This window comes from Rhinopithecus bieti, unplaced genomic scaffold, assembly GCF_001698545.2.
Source record: "Rhinopithecus bieti isolate Rb0 unplaced genomic scaffold, ASM169854v2 scaffold_1295, whole genome shotgun sequence".
Lineage (NCBI taxonomy): Eukaryota > Metazoa > Chordata > Mammalia > Primates > Cercopithecidae > Rhinopithecus > Rhinopithecus bieti.
The window spans coordinates 5,276,738-5,290,643 of NW_016803880.1; the positions used below are offsets into that span (position 1 = coordinate 5,276,738).

Below are 13,906 nucleotides of genomic sequence, written 5' to 3' on the forward strand. Positions count from 1 at the left end.
AGCTGCCAAGACTTGCATCTTGCACTCTCTGAAGCCACAGCCTGAGCTCTACATTGGCCCCTTTAAGCCACAGCTGGTGCAGCTGGGAACCAGGGCAGCAAGTCCCTAGGCTGCATACAGCAGGGGGACTCTGGGTCTGGTCCACATAACCACTTTTTCCTCCTAGGCCTCCAGGTCTGTGATGGGAGGGGCAGCTGTGAAGACCTCTGACATGCCCTGGAGACATTTTCCACATTATCCTGGGGAGTAACATTCAGCTGCTTGTTCCTTATGCAAATTTCTGCAGCTGGCTTGAATTTCTTCTCAGAAAATGGGATTTTCTTTTCTATTGCATTGTCAAGCTGCAAATTTTCTCAACTTTTATGCTCTGCTTCTCTTATGAAACTGAATAACTTTAACAGCACCCAAGTCACCTTTTGAATGCTTTGCTGCTTAGAAATTTCTTCTGCCAGATACCCTAACTCATTTATCTCAAGTTCAACGTTCCACAAATCTCTAGGGCAGGGGCAAAATGATGTCAGTCTCTTTGCTAAAACATAACAAGAGTTACCTTTGCTCAAGTTCCCAAAAACTTTCTCATCTCCATCTGAGACCACCTCAACCCAGACATTATTGTCCCTATCGCTATTAGCATTTTGGGCAAAGACATTCAGAAAGTCTCTAGAAAGTTCCGAAAATTCCCACATTTTCCTATCTTCTTCTGAGCCCTCCAAACTGTTCCAACCCTTGACTGTTTCCCAGTCCCAAAGTTACTGCCACAATTTTGGGTATCTTTTCAGCAGGGCCCCACTCTACTCGTACCAATATCTGTATTAGTCAGGGTTCTCTAGAGGAACAGAACTAACGGAACTAACAGCTCTCGAGAGGAACAGAACTAAGGGGAGTTTATCAAGAAACTCACACAATCACAAGGTCCCACAATGGACCTTGAGGAGCAAGGAAGCCAGTCTGAGTCCCAAAGCTGAAGTACTTGGAGTCTGATGTTTGAGGGTAAGACGCATCCAGCACAGGAGAAAGATGTAGGCTGGGAGGCTAAGCCAGTTTCATCTTTTCATGTTCTTCTGCCTGCTTTTTATTCTGGCCATGCTGGCAGCTGATTAGATGGTGCCCGCTCAGATTAAGGGGGGGGGGTTCTGCCTTACCCAGTCCACTGACTCAAATGTTAATCTCCTGAGGGCAACACCCTCACAGACACACCCAGGATCAATACTTTGCATTCTTCAATCCAATCAAGTTGACACTCAGTATTAACCATCACAAGGTTTGTTGATTTTGTTTATGTTTTCCAAAAACCAACTTTTTGTTTCATTAATCTCTTGTATTTTTTAAAATTTCAGTCTCAGTTGTATTTGCCCTGATCTTTCTTATTTCTTTCTACTAATATTGGATTCAGTTTGCTCTTGTTTTTCCAGTTCTTTAAGACGCATCATTAGGTGCACGTTAAGTTTTTCTGCTTTCTTGATAATAGGTGCTTCTTGCTATAAACTTTCCTCTTATGACTACTTTTGCTGTATTCCATAGGTTTTGGTATGTGGTACTTTCATTTAAGAGATTTTTAAGAATTACCTTGTAAATTTTTTCATTAACTCACTGTTCATTCAGGACCATATTATTTAATTTCCATGTGTTTTATGGAAATACTTGCACATGTTCATCGATATTTGGGAACCAAAGATTTATTCTAATCATCACATTCTGGGCTTGTTTGGACTCGTCCTTGTTGAGAAGGCTTTTCATGTATTCAAAGAGAATTGAGTGTTGCGATCTAAGTCTTTGGTCACTACATCCATATCCACACTAGGGTTGCCCCAAGCCCAGTACCTTAGTAATTCTTACAGACTCCTAGAGGTGCTACCCTTGGTGGGCTTGGATAAGATCTGGAAAAATTCCCTGGATTGCCAGGCAAAGTCTGTCATTATCAATCTTCACTTTCCCCAAACAGAAAGGGTCTCTCCCTCTGTGCTGGGCTAACTGGAGCTGGGGGAGAGGTGATGTGAGTAGTCCCCTGGACGTCGTAGCGGGGACTATGCTGGGTCGCACCTGAGGCCAGCGCAGTACTGGGTCTCACCCAAAGCTTGTGGCAACTACTGCCTGGCTACAGCTGATGTTTATGTAAGGCTCAAGGGATGATTGATCAGCAAGTGGTGAATCCTGCCAGTACTGGGTCCTTACCTTCAGAGTAGCAGGTTCCCATCTGGCCCAAGTAGGTTTAGAAATGCTGTGCAGGAGCTGGGCCCTAGAATCAGGGGCTTTAAGAATCTGCTTTGTGGTTTATTTTACTGTGACTGAGCTGGTACCCAAGTTGCAAGACAAAGTCCTCTGTATTGTTCTCTCTCCTTTCTGCAAGTGGAAGAAGTTTTTCCTGGAGCTGAAAGCTGCACTGCCTGGAGTTGGGGGAGGGGTTGACACAAGTAATCCCTTAGCCACCACAGCTGGTGTTTCACTGGGTTGTAGGTAAATCAAGCCTAGTGGCTTCAAGCTCAGCACAGCACCAGGAAAGTCCTTGTGAAGCCCTTTTGGCCTAATTGCCTTTTAAATTTATCCCGGCCCCAGGCTCCTGTAGTCAGCTGGTAGTAGAGCTAGCTGGATCTCAAGCTCCTACCACTGGGGCACAGCGTTCCTCTCTGGCTGGGGTTGGTGTTTCCTTCAGAATTCAGCTAAGTGAGCACTGGCTTGTGTTGTGTTCCATTGTGACAAGACAGCACTGAGTTCCACTGCAAAGTTCCACAGTCACTGTGTCCTCCCTCCCCCAGGCACACAGATTCTCTCTCCACTTGCTGCTGCTGGAGGGTAAGGGAGGAGTGGTGTATGCAGGGCAGGCCTGCCTTGCCTAACCCCATCTGCTGCTGTTGGAGGGGAAGGGAGGAGTGGTGTATGCAGGGCAGGCCTGCCTTTCCTAACCCCATTGGTGCCTCTTTCCTTGATGTGATGTCGAAATCAGGTACCTTGATCGCTCACCTGATTTTGGCTTTTATGAAAGTGCTTTTTTGCATGAGTAATTTTTCAATTTGGTGCTCCAGTTTGGGAGTAATTGCTGGAGGGTTCTATTCAGCTATCTTGCGACTTACAGTTTGTCTGTTTAATTGATATTAAATGTTCTAATATAAATCCAGCCCAAGGAAAGTACAAACTTATTTCAGTTTTCTCAAATTTACCAGCATTTTTGAGGACTATAATATATGAGAACTTTTTTTTTTTTTTACTTTACATATGTCCTCAATAGATATAACAAACTTGTCTATGTGCAGAATTACCGATGGAATCATCACTTCTGTTCAACTACTATAAAGCAATTCCTACACCAAGAAAGTTGCCCTGGATTTTATATATTTTAAGCAGGTCCTTAAAAGGGGTCACTTCCCTTTTGTAGGAGAAAAGAGCAATAAATATATTTAATGTTATACACAGAAATATGAACATAAAGTGTAACTTCATGCATCCTGATTCTCACTGCAAATAATTTTCCTTCTTCTATGGTCACATCACAGATAATCAGTTGTAATTAGAGGTTATGGATAAAAGCTAATCCTTGGCCCAGCCTGCTTATTCTCTCCCATTGTCTGTATCTTACCCTCAGGCCCTCTGTATCTGCTGCTCTTCTGTTAAACTCAAGGTCCCCACGTAGACTTTTACTTTAAGCCTGCAGTGTGTGGCTCTAGAACTTGAAGCCGTTCATTTTTAGAATACAGTGATACCTCAAGCCTAGATGAAATAACTGCTTGAATTAAATAGCGCCTTAAATAATAATTTGTGTTAACCCATATGCTATTTAGTTTTTTAGTTGAAAATAAATTTGTATTTATGGTATAAAACATGATGTTTTGAAATATGTATGCATTGTAGAATGGCTAAATCAAGCTAATTAGCATACTGATACTAAACTTTTTTGTGGTAAGAAAATTTAAAATCCACTCTCTGCTATTTTCAAGTATTCAGTACATTGTTTTTAACTAGTCGTCATGCTGTATGGTAGATCTCTTGAAGTTATTCCCTCTGTGTAACTGAAATATTGTATCCTTTGCCCAATTCACCCCTCTGCCCAATTCTCCCCTCTGCCGTCAAGTGTGGGTAACCATCATTCTAATCTCTGCTTCCATACATTTGACTCTTTCAGTTCTGCATTTCAGTGAGATCATGCAGTGTTTGTCTTTCTGTGCCTGGCCATATGCCCTTTCATCTGTGTCGTGAGTGGCTCTCAGCAAATCAACAGTGACAAATCTAAACTAGGGAAATAGATTGCCAAAAATTACATTTGCTTTACATTTAAGGGGGCAATGACCCATACCTAAATAAATAAATTTTTAAAAATCTTTTACACCAAGAATGGCTATAAATGTACCTAGAATAGTCAGCTCTAATATACATGGTGTTACTCAGAGTGATGTAATACCCATTTGCTACCTAATACATTCTTCTTGTCTTTTGACCTGTTAACAATAAACATTTTATGGCACTCACCTGTATTGAGCACTGTTCCCCACCTCTCCTCTACCTTGATGCCTGGGGATAAACCCAGTATGGTATCTACCTTTCCAAATCCCACCAGAAGATACATGTTTTATTCTGGCAAAACATATATTCTAAAACAAGTCTTCAAATCTCATTAAAGGCTACTCTTTACCCCTTATGCCTTAGTCCAGTGAATACCTTCCTTAATGATTTTAAAAAATTTCAATGATTAGAAACCTTTTATCCTTGTTCAAGGGAAAGACTTTAGGACTTAACCATTAGCCTTCCCTCATAAATATCTCATTTCCCATGAGGCAGGCATCTAAAAGCTTGTAGCTAGTTGGATTTTAATTTGAAGGTTAAATTACAAACAGATCATTCTCCCTGAAATTAGTTAAGACTCTGTTTGTATAGAATAAAAAAATTAATTCCATAAAAATCAGATATTAGATTGGATCCTTTTTAGAATATTTTATACTTATAAGATGATTATATATCTTAAATTCAGAAATAAAAGAAACATTCATTTTTTAAAAAATGGAATACATTATAAGTCTCTTAAAAGATTACATTGGAAAATCAATCAGGAATTCCAAATATAGGTAGAAACAAAGATGGGCTTCAAATATCTTTCACTGGAGATTTTAAAGTAAAATAATTTTCTGAAAGAGATATGTATTATGGAATCAATTCATTCATTCCAAGTTTCTAAAGTTTTAAAATAATCCATTTAATCTCTATCTCTTCTGTGTTATAATATAGAATGTATTCATATTCAGATTATCTCTTTAAGTAGTAAGTGACCTACTTGATTTAAAGGAGAAGAATATAACCGAGGCATTGCATTGACTGAAAAGGTATGGCGTTTTAAATGGCATCAAGATTGTACTTTCTACAACATTTATGATTTTCCTTTTGATTTTACAGCAGCAATACTGTAAAAGGTTTAATTTATTTCTCAGATTAGCTCTTTGGAACTGAGAGATGAGATGAGGCCTGGAAAACGTCCCCCAGTACAGTCAAGTTCCTGTTGACTAATTCTGTGACCACCAGTGACAGTCTGTGAGTCTGTGAGGCAGAGTTGCGGCAGCGCAGGCTTTGCTTGGAGTTGGATGGTTCACACCCTACTTGGCGTGGTTTTTAAGAGACATCCTGTCAGTGGATGAGGAGAGAATCCAGCAGGCCTCTAGTCACACTGGTACAAATACTTTTGATGGTGGGAGATGGTGGTGTGAGTGGAGGGTCTGTGGGTGTGATGAACACCTGAATGACTCATGAGGAGAGGGCTGTTAACAAGACAGATGCCACTTGCTGTAATTTTCATATGATGTGCTTGGAAAGCCCCCTGCATGGAGGAAAGATAGATTGAAGTCCCTTTCAAAAGTGTTCCAGATGAAAAGGCATTTCCATTTTCAGAAACCCTGAGAATCCCCGAAAGAACCTGTAACTAGTCATTGTACTGGAGGCCGATCCTCTACTCCAAATACTGCTGTTCACTGTCCCTCTCAGCAAACTGTCCTGCTCCTATTGCAACCTGAGTTTAGCAAGGCTTGAAGCTATGTCAACTGTTTAATTCTTTCTCTCCTCGGAGAAGTACCTGTCTCAGCTACCCAAGGTTAATGTCTCCACCAGGTTCGTTATTTTATATTTTAAATATATTTTAAAATCAAAAGTGTTTGAAGGACTTGCTTTTTTCCCCATAATACGAGTAATAACTCCTCTCTATAAGAAATTTGGAAAAGTAGGCCGGGCATGGTGGCTTATGCCTGTAACCCCAGCACTTTGGGAGGCTAAGGAGGGCAGATCACTTGAGGTGAGGAATTTGAGACCAGCCGGGCCAACATGGTGAAACCCTGTCTCGACTAAAAATACAAAAATTAGCTGGACGTGGTGGGAGGTGCCTGTAATCCCAGCTACTCTGGAGACCGAGGCAGGAGAATTGCTTGAACCTGGGAGGTGGAGGCTGCAGTGAGTCAAAATTGCACCATTACACTCTAGCCTGGGAGACAGAGCAAGACACTGTTAAAAAAAAAAAAAAAAAAGAAAGAAAGAAAAGAAAAGAAATTTGGAAAAGTAAAAGAAAATAAAATTATTTATAATTCCAGTTAATCAAAATAAACCATTGTTAATTTTTAATTTTTTTTAGATCCAAACTTTTCATTTCACACTCTTTGCCACATAAACACTTGTCTCACCCCTTTTGGTGTTGGATTTTATTGTATAATTATAACTTCCTTAAGAGTTATACATGTTCACTCTTAATAACAGGTAAATGAAGAATAGTACATAGAAGCAGAAAAATATCTACAACCAATTTTAACATTTTGGTGTATTTCCCTAATAATGGTTAAAGAAAAAAAAATTCAGTGACACTTTAAAGTACTACCATACTTTAAATAACAGGAAGTTTATCCAGGACCATTATAATATAGGGACCATTGCAGTGGGATTTTGCAGTGGGGAGAAAGATTGGGCTTAATTCCAAACACAGTACTGACAAGAGGGAATTTATAGCCATGGTGGAAGGTAGGGATCATGCATGAAAAATTACTTAGAAATAACACCAGGAGTAAGCAGGATTCTGGCCAAACTGAACTTATTAGATTCTTGCTGAAGATAGACCAGGATGATCAGATATCATCTGGGGGTGGTGGAGGGTTAGGAACCTGATCAGATGTCAAGGATGGAGGGTTCTTGCTAAAGTTAGCAGGGTTCTTGCTAAAACCATGTTTTACAAGAAAGTGCACAGATAGGCCTAGGAGAACATTCAAAAGCTGGACCAAATCTTTGTCACAATCATAATTCATAAAAGTTTCCTTTTAATCAAAACTTTTAATAAATGTCACTTATGGAAGCTGAATGAATAGAACATTTTGAGGATCCATCCAAACTATTTTTCTTTTTAAAATTGACACACAATAGGTGTACATGTTTGGGGGTACATATTGGTATTTTGATACATATAATGTATAGTGCTTAGATCAGGGTAATTAGCATATCTGTCATTAAGCATTTATCATTGCTTCGTATTAGGAACATTCAATATCCTTCTTTCAGTTATTTGAAACTATAATGTTTATTATTATTAAATATAATCATTCTATAGTAGTCTAGAACATTAGAACCTATTCCTCCTATCTAGCTTTTTAATTTTGTATCCTTTAACTTTTTAAAAACAATGTCCCCTACTTTGGGAGGCCAAGGCAGGTGGATCACCTGAGGTCAGGAGTTTGAGACCAGCCTGGCCAAAAAAAAAAAAAAAAAAAAAAAAAGAAATAGCCAAGTATGGTGGTGTGAGCCTGTAATCACTGCTACTTGGCAGGCTGAGGCAGGGGAACTGCTTGAACCCAGGAGGTGGAGGTTGCGGTGAGCCAAGATTGCGCCGTTGCACTCTTGCCTGGGTAACAGAGCAAGACTCCGTCTAAAAAAAGAAAAAAAAAAAGGCCCCAAAGTGTTTCCAGTGTATTATTTTTGGAGGAAACAAAGCACATGGATCATCTTGGAGGAACCTTCATCCCAGAGTGGCTTCTGCATAATCTTTCTTCCCCTTCTTTCCCTTCATAGGCTGTGACCTCAAACCCCACCTCCATGTTTCTTCCAGAGAACCCTACCTGTGACACTCTAATGAACACCTGAAAAATCTTTGTTTCATGTTGATTTTTCCTCCAAATTCCTGCAAATATAGATTTCCCCAAAATATACAAAGATTTACAGAAACGAATGGTAATTTGTGTTTTAGTTATTTATATACTTCTATTTTATTTTTGTTTTCATTACACTCGCTGCCTTATCTGTAGTTCACTAGCAATATTCCAAAACACAAAAAACAATATTTTTTCACATGTGAGGAGTATTGAGGAACTACTAAGGGCAAGGCACATGCCAGATGCATTTTCTGCTGTTGCTAAGAAATAAGACTGAGTGAGTGAGTTGTATTTATGTTATTTATTAGCAAACATTGAAAATTCCAGATTCCCTCTGGAGTCCAGAGGGACTTCAGAATCTAGAGAACCTCATCATTGCACACCCAGAATAAGATGAGGGCAACAAAGATCCCATCTTCCAGCTGTTTTGGAAGAATCACAGGTGCAAAGACTTTCAAATTATAATCCTTCATCTTAAAAGCTTTTCTTTAATTTTATAAATAACTCTGTATTTTCCCTATATTTATTAATAGAAATTTGCAGAAAAAGTAGTGTTAGCAGCTTTTCACTAACCATGATTAATGCAAGCAAAATAATTTAATATTTTAATTACACATGGAAAAGTAATGATTAATTGATGTAATTTTCTACATGATTAATAAAGCATTGCATTTACTATATTAATGTGATTTGAGATGTTTTTTCCCTCCTTTTTCTCTCTACCTCTTTCTTTCCTTCCTTCTCTCCTTTCTCCCTTTCTTCTTTCTTACTTTTCTTCTTTTTTTACCTCATTTTCTCTTTATCCTTCTCTCCTTCCTTTCTCTTCTTGCTTCCTATTTCCCTTCTGTTCTCCTACCTTCTCTCCCTCCCATCTTCTTTTCTGACTTTTTCCTCTCCTTCCCTTCCTTTTCCCCTCAATTTCTTCCTTTCTTATTTTGTTTTTTAGAATTTTAAAAAGGATCTTTAAGTCATAATATTAATGTGTGCTATAAGAGAGATTTGTTACATTATTGAGAAGAGCTTGGACATTCTAAATTACCATTTCATCTATCATATTTAGCCCAGATTCAAATAAGTGTATTTCTTTTGAATAAACTTATTTTAAAATAAATGCATTTCAGGCTGTGCACGGTGGCACACACCTGTAATCCCAGCTCTTTGGGAGGCCGAGGTGGGTAGATCATTTGAGGTCAGGAGTTCTAGACCAGCCTGGCCAACATGGTGAAACCCCATCTCTACTAATGATACAAAAACTAGCCGGGAGTGGTGGCGTGCACCTGTAGTCCCAGCTACTTGGGAGGCTGAAGCAGAATAGCTTGAACTTGGGAGGTGGAGGTTGCAGTGAGCCGAGATCATGCCATTGCACTTCAGCCTGGGCCACAGACCAAAACCCCATCTTGTAAAATAAATAAATAAATAAATAAATAAATAAATAAATAAATAAAATAAAAATAATAAATAAATAAATGCATCCTTTCCAAATTATAGAATATAATTTTTAAATGAAATGCCTTTCCTAATTCACAGGGAATTTTGCGTAGAAACCAGCAGCCTCTCATTCATTTCCCAAGGATGTATACAAACTCTGTGAATCCTTATTGATTGAACAGGAGGTGCTGGGAAATGATTTGTTGACGATGTCAAAGACAATCAGAACTGGACAGAAGTTAGAGCATGAGAAAGCAGATTGTATTCAGGATATTGCAGCAGGGGGAAAGAGACCTCAATACAGAACTGAGCTCAGTTCTGAATACACTGCAAACGAGTGGGATTTATAGACAAACAAAAGTGTGAAAGTCAATGGGTGGAAACTTAGTAAGAGGAAACTTAAGGGCTGTATTAGGGTTCTCTAGATGGAAAGAACTAATAAGATAGATGTTAATATGAAAGGAAGTTTATTAGGAGTATTGACTGAGACGATCACAAAGAGAAGTTCCACAATAGGCTGTCTGCAAGCTTAGAAGCAAGGAAACCAGTTCAAGTCCCAAAACCTCAAAAGTAGGAAAGCCGGAAGTGCAGCCTTCAGTCTGTGGTCAAAAGCCTGAGAGCCCCTGGCAAACCACTGGTGTAAGTGCAAGAGTCCAAAAGCTGAAGAACTTGGAGTTCAATGTTCGAGGGCAGGAAACAACCAGCATGGGAGAAAGATGAAGGCTGGGAAGACTCAGCAAGTCCTGTCCTAACTTCTGCCTGCTTTATCCTAGCTGCGCTGGCAGCTGATTAGATGGTGCCCACTTAGACTGAGGGTGGGTCTGCCTCTCCCAGTCCCACTGACTCAAATGATAATCTCCTTTGGTAACATCCTAACAGATACACCCAGGAACAATACTTTGCATACTTCAATCCAATCAAGTTGACACTCAACATTAACCATCACAAGGGGTAGGGAAGAATTCTGGGTAAACTGACTTGATAGGATTCTTGCTGAAGGCAGGCCCGGATGATTAGACATCACTTAGGGGATGGTGAAGATGAGGACTGTAATCAGTTATCAAGGGTGAGGATTCTCACTAAACTGACTTGATAGGATTTTTGCTACAACTGGGTCATGCTGGCGTGACAAGGATGGACACCAAGGTCGATGTCTAAAGGGTTTAGAGGAGTCTGACTAGAATTAGGTCAAGGAGAGAGTCTTTCTGAATTTTGGCAGCTTTGGATATTCTCTCAGGAGAGAGAGGTATGAAGAGAGGTATAAAGAGAGATATGAAGACTGAAGCATTATTTTTTTCCAGCAATGAGCTTCTTTTTTCCCAAGCAGGCATTTTGATGAATGACACAGACAACTCAACACCCTCAGTATTCTCTCCAGTTTGACTCTGGTTATGCTGGTGAGTAGAGATAAGGACTTTAATGATGTGACAGCCATGTGTACTGTGATGAGTGAGCAGTCTGTGGGAGAAACAAAACCTCATGCTTTTAGTGATAGTGCTAGTGTAAAACGGGAGATTTTTCAGTGAACAACTGAAGGGTTTGATCTCGGAGACGTTGCCTTTGCTTGAGAGACACATAGCAGATGTTCTCACTGTCCCTTTGCTTTGTGAAACATCAACGTTTTCCAGGTGGCTTAAATCTCTGTAGAAGTGAGAAGATGGCAGGATGTCCAAACGGGAATTTGCGTGAGGGCCAAAACATGTCTAGAGGGCACTTTAGTCTCATTTGTAGAAATCTGGGGGCATTTTTCAGTTTCAGTGTCTGGCATAAGGAGTGTGACTGTCGTCTGCCTATTCAGCTTTGCGTGGAGGGGCAGGGTCTCTGATGAAGGTTGTCATGGGTGAGTTTATAAATCTGAAACAGGACTCCTAGGCTTGAGAAGTTCAGACAACTTAGAAACTTTAAATTATTCATGGCCAGTTTCTTTGCTTTCATTAACATGCATTGGTACGCCTGCACTGGAGACTGTGTTTCAGGGTGCAGTGACTCTTACCTAATGCTATTGATTTTATGTAGTTTTGGAATTGTCCTTTGGGAAATATGAGGCAAATGAATAGCAAAAAAATCAAAAGCACTGATAGCCCTCTTCTGGAGTGTTAGTTTTGGGTAGAAAAATAGAAAAGATATAATCCAAAGGTATTTTTGAGAGCAGATCCCAGGGAGGTCTTGAGTTCAGTGCTAGGGAGTTTTGATTTCATGGATTTTTTCCATGCGGAACACTAATAAGAATATAAAGGGGTAGCTGGCAAGATGACTGAATAAGAACAGCTCTGGTCTGCAGCTCCCAGTGAGATCAATGCAGAAGGTGAGTGGTTTCTGCATTTTCAACTGAGGTACCTGGCTCATCTCATTGGGTCTGGTTAAACAGTGGGTACAGCCCACGGAGGGTGAGCCAAAGCAGGGTGGGGTATCGCCTCACTGGAAAGGGCAAAACGTCAGGGAACTCCCTCCCCAAGCTAAGGGAAGCTGTGAGGGACTGTGCCATGAGGAACGGTGCATTCCAGCCCAAATACTACACTTTTCCCATGGTCTTCACAACCTGCAGACCAGGAGATTCCCTTGGGTGCCTACAACACCAGAGCCCTGGGTTTCAAGCACAAAATTGGGTGGCTATATGGGCAGACACCCAGCTAACTGCAGGAGTTTTTTTTTTCACACCCCAGTGGTGCCTGGAACACCGGTGAGAGAACTGTTCATGCCCCTGGAAAAGGGGCTGAAGCCAGGGAGCCATGTGGTCTAACTCAGTGGATCCCAACCCCACAGAGCCCAGCAAGCTAAGATCCACTGGCTTGAAATTCTCGCTTCCAGCACAGCAGTCTGAAGTCGACATGGGATGCTCAAGCTTGGTGGAGGGAAGGGAATCCACCATTACTGAGGCTTGGAAAGGCAGTTTTCCCCTCACGGTGTAAACAAAGCTGCTGGGAAGTTTGAACTGAGCAGAGCTCACCGCAGCTTTGCAAAGCCGTTGTAGCCAGACTGCCTCTCTAGATTCCTCTTCTCTGGGCAGGGCATCTCTGAAAGAAAGGCAGCAGCACCAGTCATGGGCTTATAGATAAAACTCCTGTCTCCCTGGGACAGAGCACCTGGGGAATGGGGGGCTGTGGGTGCAGCTTCAGCAGACTTAAACGTTCCTGCCTGCCAGCTCTGAAGAGAGCAGTGGATCTCCCAGCACAGTGCTCGAGAGCTGCTAATGGATAGACCGCTTCCTCAAGTTCGTCCCTGACCCCATGCCTCCTGACTGGGAGACACCTCCCAGCAGGGGTCGACAGACATCTCATAGAGGAGACCTCTGGTTGGCATCTGGCAGGTGCCCCTCTAGGATGAAGCTTCCAGAGGAAGGAACAGGCAGCAATCGTGGCTGTTCTGCAGTCTTTTCTGGTGATACCCAGGCAAACAGGGTCTGGAGTGGACCTCCAGCAAACTCCAGCAGACCTGCAGCAGAGAGGCCTGACTGTTAGAAGGAAAACTAACAAACAGGAATAACATCAACATTAACAAAAGCATGCCCACTCAGAGACCCCATCCGAAGGTTACCAATATCAAAGACCAAAGGTAGATAAATCCATGAAGATGAGGAAAACCACCACAAAAGCCTGAAAATTCAAAAAAACAGAACACCTCTTCTCCTCCAAAGTATAACAACTCCTTGCCAGCAAGGGAACAAAACTGGATGAAGAATGAGTTTGATGAATGGACAGAAGTAAGCTTCAGAAGGTGGGTAATAGTTCAGCTCCTCTGAGCTGAACTCCTCATGTTCTAACCCAATGCAAGGAAGCTAAGAACTTTAAAAAAGGTTAGAGGAATTGCTAACTAGAATAACCAGTTTAGAGAACAACATAAATGACCCGATGTAGCTGAAAAACACAGCACAAGAACTTCGTGAAGCATACACAAGTATCAATAGCTGAATCAATCAAGATGAAGAAAGGATATCAAGGATTGAAAGTCAACTTAATGAAATAAAGTGAGAAGATTAAAGAAAAAAGAATGAAAAGGAATGAACAAAGCCTCCAAGAAATATGAGAATATGTGAAAAAACCAAACCTGTGTTTGATTTGTGTACCTGAAAGTGACAGGGAGAATGGATTCAGTTGGAAAACACTCTTCAGGATATTATCAAGGAGAACTTCCCCAACCTAGCCAGACAGGCTGACGTCCAAATTCAGGAAATACATATAACATCACAAAATACTCCTGTAGAAGAGCAACCCCAAAACACATAATCATCAGATTTACCAATGTTGAAATAAGGAAAAAATATTAAGGGCAGCCAGAGAGAAATGTTGGGTTACCCACAAAGGTTACCCATCAAACTAACAGCAGATCTCTCTGCAGAAACCCTGCAAACCAGAAGAGAGTGGGGGCCAATATTCAACATTCTTAAA

The 13,906-nt window shown here is 40.9% G+C and overlaps 1 long non-coding RNA gene across 1 annotated transcript in view; it reads left to right on the forward strand.

The window, feature by feature from the left end:
• Window positions 1–1,358: 1,358 nt before the first annotated feature.
• The window catches only part of LOC108518316 (uncharacterized), a 27,795-nt gene continuing 15,247 nt past the window's right edge, over window positions 1,359–13,906 (forward strand). The window contains exon 1 of the long non-coding RNA XR_001882345.1: window positions 1,359–2,790. This is a non-coding gene — a long non-coding RNA (uncharacterized LOC108518316). The remainder of the gene's footprint in view (window positions 2,791–13,906) is intronic.